Below are 14262 nucleotides of genomic sequence, written 5' to 3' on the forward strand. Positions count from 1 at the left end.
TTTATGAACTCATCTCATTGGTGTCTCACAAAATAACTTTGATCTGATAGCAGAGCAAACGAGAAGGTACAGGTGCATTATGCAGCCTAAACACAAGAAAGGCAATTTGACAAAGCAAGAAATCTCAGTAGTAAATTGTTCAAACGGTGCATTAAACAAAATGGTGATTTAGACCTCTCTGAAAATTCTTCAAGAAAGCTTTTATGCTGGTCCATTTTCATGGAATTGTTTTATTAATGCATTACTTGTAAAAGAAACCAAACTGGGAAATTAAACTTTCAGATTTTTGACAGGCCATGCAGAGAGTGAAAGAGAAAGCAAGAAAATAAAAGGACTGGAGGAAAAAAATGATACAGTAACAGCAACCACAGTTTTTATGATTCTATTAAATCCTAATGGGAAATTTAAATACAGAAGCATATTTAGTATCATTCTAAAGCGTGACATCTCCAAACATCATTTGCATCTATCCAGTATTCTTCCATACCATGCAGCTATTATTTAGTATTAGCTATCTCATACCACAACTCAGGCTGTTAACTACATGAGGAATTGTTAGAAAGTTTTTCTCTCCAAATTTTGTTCTGACCTGATTTGGATCGGATTTGGACTAGATTTGAGAAAAGGCATTGCATCACAAGTTGGTTATATGTTGGTTACATTTTGTCATACATAACTTCAAGGAAAAAGATGAAAAGGAGGAACTGTAAATGTACCATGGTCCATGCCCCCATAACTAAATACCATGCTGGATAAAATCCGCAATTCATCCTGTAACATTGCAAAATTAGGGTATAAAATATGGAGCTTCAAGGCCATAGGAGCCAATAATGATGATGAAGGAGGATGAGGATGAGGAGGACGAGGAAGAGGAAGGGAGGGGGAGGAAATATCTTAAGAAGGTACTTGGTTGATACGAAGGATGCTGGCAGCAACCTGTATCAGCCATTAGCACCAGTCAGTGGTATTTGTGATGCATTTTTGAATGTTTAGTTGACTATTTAGCAATTTTTGTTTGAACAAAAACACAGTATTTTCTGGATTTTCATGTTATAATTCTGCCAGAAGACACTGAACATTCCTTACTGAAGCCTTATGAGGTTAGAATCGAATCTGACTGTATTTTTTTTTTAAATGAGCTTTTATGACACAAAGTATACTGTATTTAAATTTGTATGTTAAATGAGTTTCATATTTAATTAATAAAGTATATAATAATAATATCTGAAGGTGCAAATTCATAAGCATAAATTAATTAATTTAAATAGTTTCACAGCATTTCAAGAAAAAATAGTGTTTTAATGCTTTTAAACCTTAGGTGATCTGACTGTAAAATGTAATTTGAGAGGGGATTCATTTAACAAAAATGGAGAGAGACATAAAAAGTGCTGCAATATTCAATTGCTGGAGGTTTTCAAGAAAAGAGTGGACAACCATTTGTCCAGGATAGAATAAGGACTCCTGTCCTGGGCAGGGGGTTGGACTAAAAGACCTCCAAGGTCCCTTCCATCCCCATAATTCTAAAGAAAACATGTGGTCTGATATTTGGATTAAATTTGTCAATTTATGAACTACCAGAAGCTCTTTTAAATTGCTGGATAGACCCTTATGCAAAATAGTTTGGGTCAACAGTAGCAATGTTATGCCAGGCAGTAAGAGGAGGTAGACATGAAAGAAGGAAGGTCCTGCCTTTCTTCTTGCACAGATTGCTGTACAAATAGCAGCAATCTGCACAGAGATCAAATGTTGGCATGAGTCTTGGGTAACTCAGCCAACAGCTTCCATAATAATTCAAGAGAGAGATAACCAGGGCATGAACCAACTGCTTAGCCATCTTGGTGGTGAGGAACTAATGGATCCTTTGAATATTCATGAAATGGAAATTAGTACTTTTTTAAAAAATGGAATACTTTAAAAGAAACCTGTAACTGAAGCCTTGAACCAAAAGAATAAAGAAAAGTGGAGGAAAGGAGATGATATAACCAAGACGGACTACAATAATGTCTGTCTTCTGTTTGCTTCCATTGTCCCATTTAAGGCTATCCAATTAGGAATTCTGCTTAGACATTGAAAAGAGATGCCTAGGCCAAACCATTCAGAGCAGTGACAAAAGAATAAATCTGAAAACTATCACTATAGATGCAATAATTGAAATGAGAAATGAAATTAAGGAGCCTGGAAGAAAGGTTTACAGCAGGGGTCAGCAACCTGTGGCTCTGGTGCCACATGTGGCTCTTTCCCTCTGCTGCAGCTCCCTGTCGCTCAAAATATGCGACACAACCACTAATGTGTGATACCCAGCACATGATTTATTGAGCTTTTTGACCCCCAACCATGGGTAAATCCAAGAAAAGAAAAGTTTCAGAAGAAAATAGAACATTTAATTCAACTACATATGCTAGTTCTGTGGCCACTGTGGAAATAGTAAGACACAGGAAGGCTCCCAGTGTTTTCGTTTCTGTGGGAAACGGGTCCAAATGGCTCTTTGAGTGTTTCAATTTGCCAACCCCTGGTTTATAGAGAAAACAACAAGGGTCACAACAGAGAACCCCAGGAATCCCCAGGGATAATGGAAAAGATAAAAAGATCAAACTATTTCAAGAAATCAGAAATGCCCAATGCAATAACAAAGCACCACTCTTATAATCTTATGATTCCTGAGCTATCCATAGGATATGGGCATTGTCTTGAACATCCTGTAAGGAGTGATGATTGGATGACATTTCCAAATATTCATGAAACTGTGATTTGATTGTTAAGTATACCAGTTAAACTGCTAGCTTTTTGAAGACAAAACAGAACAGGATTTACCTTCTGCTCACTGTTCAGTTCAATTTAAGCCCCATCAGATAGATTTTGGAATTATTAAAGAATGCATATTTAGAAAGATCACAGGAACAAATGAACATTAAATAGACAATCCTTCCATTAAAATGATGAACTCCAATTTACATCTGGAGCAAAAAGTCATATTTCCAATCAATTTTATTTAGTAGCATAAAGAAACCACTCCCTGGGCAAATTTCGAGTTATAATCTCCGTAACTCTTTAAACAGAAACAAAACTGGGGATTTGTGAAATTTTCTGCATTGATTTTCAACAAACTCTTCATGAGATCAAAATGTATTAAAAAGGTAGATTTTTTTTGGGGGGGGGGGAGAAACAGGTTGCCAGGAAGAAAAAAAAAACCTCTTTTCCTCTGATTTCAGACCAATATACATCACATACAACAGTTTTGGTAATTATATGATAGTATTATTCTTTTTTGAGGGAAACGGTGGCTCAGTGGCTAAAATGCTGAGCTTGCCGATCAGAAAGGTTGGCAGTTCGGTGGTTCGAATCCCTAGCGCCACGAAATGGAGTGAGTTCCCATTACTTGTCCCAGTTTCTGCCAACCAAAAACAGCTCAAAACACATAAAAATGCAAGTAGAAAAATAGGAACCCCCTTTGGTGGGAAAGTAACAGCGTTCCGTGTGGCTTCAGAGTTTAGTCATGCCGGCCATATGACCACAGAGACGCCTTCGGACAGCGCTGGCTCTTTGGCTTTGAAATGGAGATGAGCACCGCCACCTAGAGTCGGGAACAACTAGCACATTTGTGCAAGGGGAACTTTTACCTTTACTTTAACTATTCTTTTTAAAGAGGATATTGTCAAAAATCTAAGCAACATACAAAGGAACATTTTTATCAAATGGATAAAAAGGGGATGGAAAGAATAGGTTACTAATTAATACCTTTTGAAATTGCTTCAGTAGTGCCAGAGTTTATTGAGTAGTGGTGGCTGGTTGTGAAAACTGAGTTTGGAGGGAGTAGGTGGGGACTGAGAGACATTTCTTCAATTGATGGTTCAGAAATATGGATTTGAATGTAACTCTACCTCCTTGCCTTTTTATTCCTTTCCACCAAAATGCTGTTTTATATTGATGCAAATTAAAGCTTTACAACCAAATCTGAACCTTCCCAGCCTTTCAGCATTTTCCTGCTGAGACGTGAATCACAATATTGATACTGTAAATCACTGTATCTCAGCAATGCCAACCAGAGAGGGCATGCTACTAGGTGACTGAGATAAACAGCTACGGCTGGGGAAGGCATGAAATATTTCATCTGGGGTTTTAAAGCCTGCTGTGTATTAAGAAAATGATTTACTTTTGCTGAAGATGAAATACCCTTCTGGACTGTGTGTGTGTGTGTGTGTGTGTGTGTGTGTGTGTGTGTGTGTGTGTGTGATTGTGTACATATGCATATACAAGTATTCTTTCTTAAAGAAGAAGAATGCTGAAATGAGAAAGATCCAAGAACCATTAGCCACCAAAGTTTTGAAAGAAACCAAGCGCAAGTTTGGAAGTGTGGAAAATATCCCCCTTTGAATTGGAAGTATAATATTAAAAACAAAACAAACCACCATGGAGAAAATATGTCTAATGAGATTCTCAGTCATCCAGGTCATGGTTATCCCAAAGATAAGTTTTTAAAAAACTTAGATTAGAGATAGACAATTTTTATATCTATTTCCAATCTATAACATGGTCCATTCAACAGTTCCAAGAAGGCTCCACACCCATTTGCACCACTCAGGTGATTCTGATGACACAGATAAACCTCCAGGTGACCTTAATGACTTGCTAAATAATGCAAATGTCCAGCGGTCTGCAAGGAGTATAAATCATTCCATGACCCACCATCCAGTCTTCAAAGCCGAAGAAGCTCCTTGAACGAGAAGCGAAACATCTTCAAAGAAAAAAAACCAGGAAGTCTAGTTGCCTCTTCAGAAAGCATATTTGGGATGGAGAATATATTATTAAAAAAATAAACTAATTGACATGAACCTATGGCTTTAATGTGTGAATTAGGGCTTGATTCTTTTCCTTACATGACACCCTTCTCCAGCTGTTCACACATCACTAAACTATGCAGTTCATCGCAACTCCTCTCAGCTGCAAATTACATTTTTCAGTGGACTGTATATATTTGAGTTTAGCATGATTTTGAATAAAACCATGCCAAGGTGCCTATAATTCATAACATTTTAGTATGAGGTACTTGGTTCTGCCTGAGATTGCTTGACTTCTTGCAGATGTTTCATTAACCAAACTATGTAACATTATCAGTGCTAGTGTAGCTATTGTAGGTCCAGAAAACACCAAGGACCCCTCATTTCAACCCTCAGCTGCAAATATTTTCCTTTATTGGTACATTTCAGTATTGTCAAGTGCCAGGGAAATAAGGAGATTCAGTTGGTTCAAATGAGTATAAAGGTTTATTGTAAACTTAAGCTCTCTACAAGAATCTGAACTACTAATGGTCAAGGTAAATTAATGGGAGTTAAAAATACAAAGGAATTCAGGGTGGGCTGGACTTAGATTGCTTATGGGCATGAAGGGACTCATGATTGATGATGTGTTTGACCCCTTCCTTGGGCTCAGCCTGGTCATCAGTGTGCAGCAGCTGCCAAAAAAGCCAACACAGTTCTAGGCTGCATAAACAGAGGGATAAAATCAAGATCATGTGAAGTGTTAATAACACTTCATAATGCCTTGGTAAGGCCACACTTCCAGTGATGACCAAAACTGCATCCAGTTTTTGTCGCCACAATGTAAAAAAGATGTTGAGACTCTAGAAAGAGTGCAGAGAAGAGCAACAAAAATGATTAGGGGACTGGAGGTTAAAACATATGAAGAACGGTTGCAGGAACTGGGTCAGAGGTGGGTTGCTCCAGGTTTGGCCTGGATCAGGCAAACTGGTAGTAGTGGAGGGAGGCTCCACCTACCCACCCAGACACTTCTGAACATTTGCAGAAGTGTTGTGCATGCGCGCGTGAACTGTTAGTAAAAAAATTGGCAACCCACCACTGAACTGGGTATGTCTAATTTAATGAAAAGAAAGACTAGGGGTGACATGATAGCAGTGTTCCAATCTCTCAGGGGCTGCCAGAAAGAAGAGGGAGTCAAGCTATTCTCCAAAGCACCCGAGGTTAGGACAAGAAGCAATGTGTGGGAACTAATCAAGGAGAAAAGTAACTTAGAAGTAAGGATAAATTTCCTGACAGTTAGAACAATTAATCAATGGAACCAATTGCCTCCAAAAGTTGGAATGCTCCAACACTGGACATTTTTAAGAAGATGTTGGATATCCATTTGTCAGAAGTGGTGTAGGGTTTCCTGCCTAAGCAGGGGATTGGACTAGAAGACCTTCAAGGTCCCTTCCAACTTTGTTATTCTAAGTATTTAGCCAACTTTGAGATTCTAATATGTCCACTCTTGGGTTACCCTTGTTCTTTTTAAGCAACAGGGCTGCATGGCAATTTGGATCATCTCTCCAAAAGACACTTCATATCCCAACTGTATCTGTCCCCAGGACTGTAAAATTTGGAAAATGAATTTCAAGCACTGAACTTCCATAGCTCGCTTCATAAAAGAAAGCTAGAAATGACTAGATTATTTTGTTCACTTTAATGTCAGAACAGTAGACAACTAACTCCTGAGATTTCTTTATTTTCAGCAGGGGATTTATGTAAAGCGTTTAGGGAAAACTATCAAACAGAAAAAGGCCACATGAACACAGACATATTGATGAATGAATTGAAGGAACTAGAATTCAAATCAAAACAGAAGCCACTTTGGATTTAGACAAAAAGCTGGACATTTTTAGTAAAAAACTGGGTAAAATACTGGACTTAATGGATAGCGGAATTGCAAAAAACTATGCTAATCGAAACATTATATATTTTAAGAAGATACTTGGTACATATATTTAAGAAGATACCTAGATGCTGGGAGCAACACGCAGCAACCATTAGCACCAGTCAATGGTATCTGTGACGCATTTTTAAATGTTTAGTTGACTGAGTTTCATGTTTAATGAATAAAAGAGATAATAATAATAATAATAATAATTTACTTCTATTCTTTTTTGCAAATACTAAACCAGCATCTTATCTAGTTTACTACCTTTTTCAAAATATTTTCAATGATGATGATAATAATAATAATTATTATTATTGTCATTCACACAGTCAGCCAGATGTTTAGATTCCTTTTTTAAATCCATCTTTCAAGTCTTGATGATGATGATGATGATGATGATGATGATGATGATGATGATGATGAACACAACAATGTGAAATTCTTCAACAATTTATCTTGAGATAAAACTCTGCCTCCATTTTTCTTATGACCTATGAGTATCACTACAGGGATATAATGCATAGTGAATAGCTATTAGGTTGTTGTTGTTGTTGTTGTTGTTGTTGTTTTTCAGTCCAAATAGTCCACTTCAACTTGTGTCCAGTTAATAATTCCACCACTGTTTTGTATTGTACATCCATAAAGCTTGGATGTTATTTCTGACATTCATTTTTGTCTTTAGCAATTTTCTCTCTCTTGATGTACTCAAAGATGGTGTTCTTAGCTAATCACATTTTTGACTTGCCCGTACTTGATATTATCCAGCTATGAAATGGCCAGATAATTGTAGGTTTCTGATGGCATCCTGATGGCGCCTGATGGTTTGCTTATACGGCAATTCAATTCCATTAGTGTTTGTGATTTTATACCAATTTATTGCTACTGTAGCAAATTTCTCTATACCAAATTCCATTGCTGAATCTGTGCTAAAAATTCTCATGGTGCGTGTCAAAGACTGGATTTCAATTTTAGATTTTTCCAAACAGCTTCAGATTATGCATATAAAGGAAATGTGAGATTTTATTTGGATTGTTGCTATTTGAGAGCCAACATTTGTTTTCTTCAGAATCACTGAAAGTAGGATCACAGCAAAAAGCAATTACAAATAATAAGGGTGGTAATGAATCACCAGGCAGATGCCTCCCCTAATGTTGATAAGGACTAATAAAGGCCTTATTTTTTTTCATTTCCAACCATCAATTCTTTCTTCTACTGCTTCCAGTTTAATGTTTTTATTGACACCAGTTGTTTCCAAACTTCTGATGACCCAACTATGCGGCAATGAACCAAATACGTTGGTACAATTGCCTCTGGTTTCACTGAAATAGCTGATTTTAGTTCAGTTGGATGATTTGTGCCTCACAGCATTCAATTTTTCCAAGTTATTGCTGTTATTTGTTGTTTTATGATTGCCAAAGCTTCAACAACTTTTCCGGTGCTGAGCTAATATTTTGTTTTAATTAGACTTGTGTTGAGAGCAGAGTCTATATATATATATATATATATATATATATATATATATATATATATATATATATATATATATATATATATATATATATATATATATATATATATATATATATATATATATATATATATATATATATATATATATATATATATATATATATATATATATATATATATATATATATATATATATATATATATATATATATATATATATATATATATATATATATATGTTTTCTGAGGTTTTCGCGGGTGTTAGTATGTAGGTCTCTAGTTGTTCGGGTTTTCTCCCGCGTAGAATTGGATATGTCTTTGCGACGTTTCGACGAAGTCACATTCGTCATCTTCAGGCTGCTGCTGACTACTTCTGGTTTGGTGTTTCCAGGAGTAGTGTGGGATCTAGGCTGTTTGTCCCTTATAACTGCTGGTAGGGGATTAAGTTTTAACTGCCAGTAGGGGATTAAGTTTTAACTGCCAGTAGGGGATTAAAACTGATTGAATGGGGGCTTGGGTGTGTCTTGATTAGGTGGAAGTGTGTCAATATTTGGTGGAAGGGTGTTCTGTTCTGATTGTTTGGGAGGTTGTGTTTCCTGTGAGGGTAGGAGGGGTTTTGAAGAGGCTGATTGTGCTTTAGCAGTTTGGCTTCTGGTTCTGGGTCGTGCCTCCTCATCAGTTTGTGTTTTTGGTTGTTTTCTTTGTGGATGTTTTTTGGTAGTATTCTGTGTGGCTATTGTGAGTGTGGGCCTGGTCTCATTCTTCATGTTTGGGATTCGTTTGTTAATGAGGGCGGGTTTCCAAAGGGCTGGCAGGCGGGAGGTGTCGTCACGCCTGTTCATGCTATGTGGGTGTTTTTCTATTTCGATTGCTTCCCTGATTATACGGTTGTTGAAGTGTTCGGCCTTGGCGATGGTTCTTGTCTTATTGAAGTCAATTTTATGTCCTGTGGCTTTGAGGTGTTGGACCAGGGAAGAAGTTGGTTCTTCTTTTTTGATTGCATTTTTGTGTTCTTCAATGCGTGCACTTATTCTTCTGTTGGTCTGTCCGATGTATGTGGCGGGGCAAGTAGTGCATGGGATTTCATATACTCCTTGATTTTCTAATTCAATTTTGTCTTTGGGGTTTCTTAGGATGGTGGATATTTTCCGGTCTGTGCAGAATGCTGTCTTGATGTTGTGTTTGCGGAGGATTTTGCTGATTTTGTCTGTGGTGCCTTTTATGTATGGGAGGAGGGCTTTTCCATTTTCTTGTTCTCTGTCCTGGACTTTAGTGGGGGTTTCTTTTTGGATTAGGTTGGTGATCTTATTTCTTTGGAATCCATTGGATGTCAGTACGTTGGTGAGAGTGTGTAGTTCGGTTTTTAGGTGTTGTTCATCAGCTAGGCGTTTTGTTCTGGAGATGAGTGTCTTGGCTACGGAATTGATCTGGGCTGGGTGGTGGTGTGAGAGTGCGTGCAGATAGCGGTTAGTGTGTGTTTTCTTCTGGTAGATGGTGTGTCCTAGGGAGCCGTTAGATTTCCTGTAGACTAAGACGTCCAGGAAGGGGAGTTGGTTGTTTATTTCTGTTTCCATGGTATTTATTTCTGTTACCATGGAAACAGAAATAAACAACCAACTCCCCTTCCTGGACGTCTTAGTCTACAGGAAATCTAACGGCTCCCTAGGACACACCATCTACCAGAAGAAAACACACACTAACCGCTATCTGCACGCACTCTCACACCACCACCCAGCCCAGATCAATTCCGTAGCCAAGACACTCATCTCCAGAACAAAACGCCTAGCTGATGAACAACACCTAAAAACCGAACTACACACTCTCACCAACGTACTGACATCCAATGGATTCCAAAGAAATAAGATCACCAACCTAATCCAAAAAGAAACCCCCACTAAAGTCCAGGACAGAGAACAAGAAAATGGAAAAGCCCTCCTCCCATACATAAAAGGCACCACAGACAAAATCAGCAAAATCCTCCGCAAACACAACATCAAGACAGCATTCTGCACAGACCGGAAAATATCCACCATCCTAAGAAACCCCAAAGACAAAATTGAATTAGAAAATCAAGGAGTATATGAAATCCCATGCACTACTTGCCCCGCCACATACATCGGACAGACCAACAGAAGAATAAGTGCACGCATTGAAGAACACAAAAATGCAATCAAAAAAGAAGAACCAACTTCTTCCCTGGTCCAACACCTCAAAGCCACAGGACATAAAATTGACTTCAATAAGACAAGAACCATCGCCAAGGCCGAACACTTCAACAACCGTATAATCAGGGAAGCAATCGAAATAGAAAAACACCCACATAGCATGAACAGGCGTGACGACACCTCCCGCCTGCCAGCCCTTTGGAAACCCGCCCTCATTAACAAACGAATCCCAAACATGAAGAATGAGACCAGGCCCACACTCACAATAGCCACACAGAATACTACCAAAAAACATCCACAAAGAAAACAACCAAAAACACAAACTGATGAGGAGGCACGACCCAGAACCAGAAGCCAAACTGCTAAAGCACAATCAGCCTCTTCAAAACCCCTCCTACCCTCACAGGAAACACAACCTCCCAAACAATCAGAACAGAACACCCTTCCACCAAATATTGACACACTTCCACCTAATCAAGACACACCCAAGCCCCCATTCAATCAGTTTTAATCCCCTACTGGCAGTTAAAACTTAATCCCCTACTGGCAGTTAAAACTTAATCCCCTACCAGCAGTTATAAGGGACAAACAGCCTAGATCCCACACTACTCCTGGAAACACCAAACCAGAAGTAGTCAGCAGCAGCCTGAAGATGACGAATGTGACTTCGTCGAAACGTCGCAAAGACATATCCAATTCTACGCGGGAGAAAACCCGAACAACTAGAGACCTACACATATATATATATATATATATATATATATATATATATATATATATATATATATATATATATATATATATATATATATATATATATATATATATATATATATATATATATATTGTCTTTCACATTCTTTAAATTACTCACATCTGACCTTAATTTCTTTACCTTGGTCTCCAGTTTGATCTTCCACTTTGGGACTGAATATAACTTTGCTTTTAGTTTTTTGAATTTCAATTCCCATTATTGTTGTACTCTAGGCAAGATGATTAGTCTGTTCAATAGATGTCAATTCTTGCAAGCATCTTATTAACATCCGTTATAAAAGCTGGGTTGTTTTTGGACACTACTTTCATTGCAGGCAGTCTTTCTATTGGTAGTTCTGCACATAACACATTTTTATTTTATTAAATCTTCTTGTCTGGAGGTCAGTTTACAGTTTGCTACATTGCTGGCCTGTACTGATTATGTTGTTATTACTTCTTCTGAGTTATCATTTATGTAGTTCATATCAGCTGTTTCCTCTATATTTATAATTGTTGTTCCTTCAACTGTTCTACTACTGTTTTGGATCTTTCATTTTCACACAAAAAAAATTTGGAATCTCTTCCAGTTGTGCATCCCTGAATAATTTATTTCTGGTAATGAGCTTCCTTTGATCTGCTAATAATTGCTCAGTGATAACTGATTCTCAATAGAGTTAGATGATCATCATTCTTATTTCTATTTAGGGTTGCAACAGATGTGTTTCAACAAGAAAGAAGGTAATAAATCAATTTGCTAAATATTATTTTAAATTAGATAGTAAGCATACTGAACCAAGAGCAGATGGAAAAATATCTAGCTATGGTTCAATTTATAAAATTAAATGAATGATATGAAGTTTTTGGTATATCAATTATTGAACCTGAAACATCTGTCTTTCAACCATCAATGGCAATCATTTCTATTTTATTTCAGCATATTCTTCTAAGAAAGGGGGGGGGAGAAAAGGGAAAAAATAACACATGTCTAGATTTGTCTACTAAAAAGGTTATGAAAGAGATATGATTTACAATAGGAAAGTGTACATAACTACATATTATGGTATGTTTCGTGTAAAATCTCTTTAGAAGGAAAGTTGCATATAGATATTGATTTTTGTATAATCTGCTTCCCCTTTCCATTCACTCTCCTGATCACGGTTCTTTAGCTCACTCATCCAGCTGTGCTACCCATCTCTCATCATGTCCCTTGTTAGTACTTTGAAAATCACGAAGAGTCACTGGTGATGATTTAACAATATTAATGAAGGCTACAGAACAGCTAAATTATCCAGGAAAATATTCTTGGCATGCTAAGAAAACAACACCATATCTGAAAACAGTATCCTTATCATTTGTCCTGAAATATATGGCAGTCTGTGCTAAAAGTAAACAATCACAAGATTCTGCTCTACTTAATATAGGCATCTATAATAGGACTGTGTATGCTTCAAAAATTATTTGGAACATATGTTTTGGATCTTGCACAAGCACAATCTCTCTCATCCCTAAAAAAGATTCTGACTTTTCATAGGGTTTCATATTAGCCTGGGGGAAAACCTCACTGCTTTAAGGAATCTATTAATTAAAATGAATTTGTAGCAGATGAACAGGCAGAGTCTGAAGGAGGGGGAGGGGTCAAGCACATCATTAGTTTAGAATCACTTTTCATTCACAAGAGAGCTAAGTTCAGCCCCATTTGAATTCCAGTAGGAATTCTACCAACAATTTACCTTGACTGTTAGTAGTTCAGATTCTTGTTTAAAAATAGTTTGTATCTTTATTCATTTAGGAACCAACTCAGGCTCCCAATTTTTTGCGCTTGACAGAACTGAAATTAAAGCATTGGCTTGCTCAGAGACCACAGCTCAGCAAACAGACATTTAAACAAAAAAACACCACTAAAAAAATACTGGCCATAAGCATCATAAACATTACAAAGGCTGAATCAGTATGCATATCAAGCTGCATCCAGATGAGAAAGGGGAGACACACATGCTACTTTTGTATATTTAATTAAAACATGTGAAATGCCATCATACATGGTGGATTTTATGGGCCAGGAAATGCTCACAAGGCTTAAATAGGGTTATTGGCAGAGAAAGATATATACTTTCAATAACCAGTCAGGAATTTCTGCCTCCAATTTTTTCCTCTTGTGACTTAATAACTTGAAATTTCTTATCTGATTAACCACCAGCCTTGTATAATCCTATTGCACAGATGGCGGCTTCAAAGAATTTGGTGTAGGCCTGTACTCATGAGGCAAAGAAACATTTCCAAAGCAATTAAAAATGAAGAAGTGCCTAAAGGTGATGGATTTAAGAACTTTTCCTCACGACATTTTCTGATCAGCCTGAATGTTTACATAGATTTTTTTTTTAAAAAAGCACCTTGAAGACCAGCAAATTCAATCTTTGGCAAATATTTCCTTAAGCCAGAAAATGTTCTTGGAACAGATATACTTGATAGCCATTATATATCGTTTTTGGATAAGGAGGAAGAGGAAAAGAGAAAAATGGAGTAGGTATATCTTCACTAGGGTACCCATGGACATTAAATATTTTTTTTTAAATAAAATATATAAACATTCTTTTAATTATATTTAACATTTAAGCTAACCTGCAAAGCAAAATAGCAGCCTCCAGAACCAGTTCTTTTATATCAAAGGATACCCTTGGGTATATTTGTTTTGTTAGACTTATTATTCCCTGCAATCAAAAGTTTCTTGGCAGTTCACAGCATGACCTAAAGAACAATACAATAAAAGACCTACCAGATATCATTTGAATAATTTCTAGTGGGAAAAAAAAACCAATCTCTCTCATGACAAAATGAACAAATTGATTACAGTAGATGCATTTTCTAACAGTGGTAGAGTTGGAAAATGAAGATTATAGGCAGTGGTGTGGCTTGGTGGGGCATGGCTTGGTGGGCATGGCAGGGGAAGGATACTGTAAAATCCCCCTTCTCTTCCTCCCGATCAGATGGGACTCAGGAGGCAGATAATAGATGGGGGTGTGGCCAGTCAGAGGTGGTATTTATTGGTTCTTCAAACTACTCAAAAGTTCCTCTACCGGTTCTCCAGAATTGGTTGGAACTGCTGAATATCACCTCTGATCATAGGACTGTACATTTCTATTTTATTTGCAAAAGTGCCCAATTGCTTGGTGGTGGGGGTGGGCAGGAG

General features: G+C 37.3%; 1 protein-coding gene across 5 annotated transcripts in view; it reads right to left on the reverse strand.

Moving 5' to 3' along the window:
* The window catches only part of CDH8 (cadherin 8), a 258031-nt gene that overhangs the window by 67078 nt on the left and 176691 nt on the right, over nt 1-14262 (reverse strand). The gene's annotated exons all lie outside the window — the stretch shown is intronic.

This window comes from Thamnophis sirtalis, unplaced genomic scaffold, assembly GCF_051295495.1.
Source record: "Thamnophis sirtalis isolate CommonGarterSnake01/CBP01778 unplaced genomic scaffold, rThaSir2_p1.2 scaffold_14, whole genome shotgun sequence".
In the NCBI taxonomy this organism is placed as follows: domain Eukaryota; kingdom Metazoa; phylum Chordata; class Lepidosauria; order Squamata; family Natricidae; genus Thamnophis; species Thamnophis sirtalis.